At 48.1% G+C, this 3,661-nt stretch overlaps 1 non-coding gene across 1 annotated transcript; it reads right to left on the minus strand.

Moving 5' to 3' along the window:
• Positions 1-2,846: 2,846 nt before the first annotated feature.
• On the minus strand, positions 2,847-2,919 carry Trnak-cuu (transfer RNA lysine (anticodon CUU)). Its single transcript has one exon. It is a non-coding gene; the product is annotated as a tRNA-Lys (tRNA).
• Positions 2,920-3,661: the final 742 nt, after the last annotated feature.

Genomic DNA, 3,661 nt, shown 5'->3' on the forward strand with positions numbered 1-3,661 from the left:
TTTGCTTTGATTGCTGTGCTCGAGGCAATGTTTCGCCATTAGCGGTTTCGTAGTTAAAATATATCAGCAATTGATCCATTTCCTACTTCATATGAAAGAAATATTGGTATCTTACATTCTTAAATGCTTCATTGAATTATGTAAGAGGTAGTTTCTGTTTCTCTCGCACATTTCTGTCGAGTAAACCGAATATTTAAACAGAACAAACGTTAATCAAATAACCTCTTCGAATGTTAACTATAATTGTCTACATGCCCTAGTCGTCTGCAGAACAAAACTCATCCTCATCAACAACAAAGAGGTATGACCGGTTCTGGTTCGGCGATAATTCTCCGAAGCGTACGTGCCGGGAAGCACGTCAAAGGCCATGTGCGGTAATGGGTTGTGAGGTACGAATTACAATCGGGGCGCCAGCGTAAATGACCTAGACTGGCCGCATAAATGTTACATAAACCCCAAAGCGCGACCCTTTAAACGGTTCACTAGTGATGCAATGAAGCCACAGCCGCATAGACTACCGGTACGACTACCCCATCAAGCTGACTCATTTGCAACATTTCCTTCTGTGTGGTCGGTGAAAGTTCTCCGGTGAAAGTGGCAGTGGTGATGGAGCATTGGATCTAACCAGCCGGTACTGGTCTGTTCTCGATGCTTCCGCTGCTGGTCCTTTGTAGGTCCTATTCGTTACGCGCGGTCTTTCCGTTCTAGTTGGTTCCGCTATTCTCGCTGGTTTTTGCGGTAAAACTTGGCGAGGTCAACCATGATATCTTCAAAGTGCCGCCATGGTTTGACCGAGACAAGACCACACATTCAACCACCAAACGGACGACGGTATGGAATTATGATTGATCGATCATCGTGTCCACTGTCTTAACAGTACAGAGGACCGATTAACTGGCTACCGGAGTTCCCTGTTCACTGTAAAAAAAAAACAGGTAGCTCCGGACACTGCTTCCGGTGGGTGGCTTTCCCATGTTTTCCCACGCATGATCGACCATGAATCCATCGAGGCTTCTTACAAATGCCCTGGGCCCTGGAAAAGAGCAGAAAGTGCTACCGAAAGCCCACGACAACTCAATCGGCCAATCGGTCCCAAGAAAGAAGGGGATTTCCTATTTCCGAATTTTGAATTGTGTGTTTTGTTCCACGACTATTGCTGTGGTTCTTCCGTCTTGGTTCAGACCAGCAACCGGTCCGTCCAGGCACCACTTGCAAGCTACCCAAGGTTGACACTTTTTGTACTCGGGCACTTGGACGGTTGCTTAGCGATTTGGATCTTTTTTTTATGAGGATGGTAGCATCTTAGCCCTTGAAGACCATCTTCGGCTGGTTTTGCCGTGCCGTTTTTGCAACAAACGGGACCAAAGTTTAAGCAGATTAGCTTGCTCTGCGCCTGCGCATCGTTGAGCTGCTTAGAGAGTGAGGTCCTTTATTGGACAATTGATCATTTGCATGACCGACGCGGCGAACATTGTACGGTTACGAAAAGCTCGTTCATCCCCTGAGACAATCCAGAAAGAGGGCTGACCATAAGCTGACCGATTCGGGTTCGATAGTGGACGCTTCAAGAAGGACATTTTGGGGAGATGTTTATCTTTGTGCTTTGAATCGGACATGTATTGCTCGAAAACGATGGCCAATTTGAAAGAAGAAGGCCATTTTGTGCATGCTAAATCTCATTGGCTCATTAATGAATAGTTTTAGACATCCTGGAAAGCGTATCTCTATGGCGACGTTTGTTGTTGCTGCCCTATCCTCGGTGCGTGTTTGTGTTACGGATCGAGAAGATCCAAACGAATTTCTAATGCTTCTGTTCAGAGAATTTCATCAACTCATTTCCAGGAGGATTGGCCAAGCGAATGAACCTGCGCAGACGCATGCATCCCAAAATCTCCCGAAAACGGAAGAGGCACGTGGTCACAAACGTTGTCTTTGGTAGGATCCGTTTTTCCTTCACCAAATGCTCATCACGCGCGACACGAGCCAAATCTGTTGATGCGATCCCGTTTCCCCGTAGGTCCGTCGTGCGCTTGAAGTGGGGAACGCTGATGGTGATGATGATGGTTTATTTTCTTTCGTTACCCTCGAGATCCTCGATGTGTCCTCGCCGTCTCACAGCCCACGAACGAGTTGCACACGATTGCCGGCTCATCGTAAATGCCGTAAGGTCGAAAGAAAACAAACAAACGGATGTTGTCGAAACCCCTTTACGAGCCATCTTTCTGGACGAATGAAAAATGGTTTCAGGCTTCTGCTCGCTCGCTGGCAGATGTTTCAATATGTCCTCCGGGGTTTCCGGGTAGGCGGGACACAATTTGAGCAAAAAAGAAAGTCAACGAACGTCGTGGGCCACCACCAGTGACCGGCCGGATAAGCGAATGTGTCCAGTCCGTAAACAAACCCGATGCAATTTCACCCAATGACGGTTCCGGGAAGAGTGCTGAGAACTGAGATTGAGCAGTTTTGGGCCGGTTCTGGAGTGGCTTTCCTTCGAACGATTTTCCTCGGCCAACCCAAAGCACAATACAATTTGTCATCTCGGAACTTCCGGATCACGGGTTTCGAAGCAGGAAGGTAACAGAAACTACCGAGCGTTCCATCTTCTGCCTGTCCTGCTGCGTGACTGCAGCACCACAAGGGGTTAGTGCTAATTGTTTTCCACTTCGAAGAGATGCGAACGATGCGTAAGATCATTAGTGAGCTACAGCAGCTTTCCTTGACTGGCAGCTGAGGCCAAAGGAATTAGATGGTACAGGCGCATCAAACAAATAGAAAAAGAAGAGTTGAGAGAAGACTGACTGCTCCTGGAGCGGCGCCTTCTCTCACCCCCCCTTTCCTGTCATGTGCGCCCAACGTGGGGCTCGAACCCACGACCCTGAGATTAAGAGTCTCATGCTCTACCGACTGAGCTAGCCGGGCGTTGCTGCTGCTTCGCCTGCTCTGAGTTCGTCGCTTACCGTTGAAGTCTTTTGAAGGTGTGTGACGACGCGAACGGGATAAATGTGCCACAAATGAGGGTTTATCGACTAAATTAGCAGCAAAAGCTGCCTGCAAGCAGCTCCTATAACGGTACATTTCGATCGTTGATCGAGCGAAAGTAAAGAAAGCGACAGGACAGGACAGGAGCATTGAAATCCGGAAAACAGAACCCATTACCTTTTTCGTATGATGCGGTCTGTGGTTTCAAAGCAGTCAAACCTTCCAAAAGCAGTAACGGTTGGTTGTTAATCCAGACATTTTTTTTTTCGGAGAACCGTAACACCTTCCGTCATCGAAAAGAATGGAATCCCGTTTTTCCTCGTCCTTGATTGAATGCCTTCAATCCGTTCCATGGGTACCAATCACAGGACCGCAAGGCACCGTGTGCTGGCCCGGGAAAAAGCTGCAGCCCTTTTCCCATGCCGTCCTCTTCGGGAGCGTGTGACGTGCTGGACGATTACGGTACTTGACGAATGCAGATGAAGCGTCGAATGAAAAGAGGAAGCTTCCGTTGATCGTCTCCCGGTCTCCTACCACCATCCTCTATCCCTATACGCTCTGTATAGAGAACGGTCACGGGAATGCAATTTCCCAATCTTTCATCAAATATGGAGCATAGATCGAGCGAGGCGTACGTACGGATTAATTCCTCGGTTTCCTCTTCAAACGGGATCAACACTTT

Source organism: Anopheles darlingi, chromosome 2, assembly GCF_943734745.1.
Source record: "Anopheles darlingi chromosome 2, idAnoDarlMG_H_01, whole genome shotgun sequence".
NCBI lineage: Eukaryota > Metazoa > Arthropoda > Insecta > Diptera > Culicidae > Anopheles > Anopheles darlingi.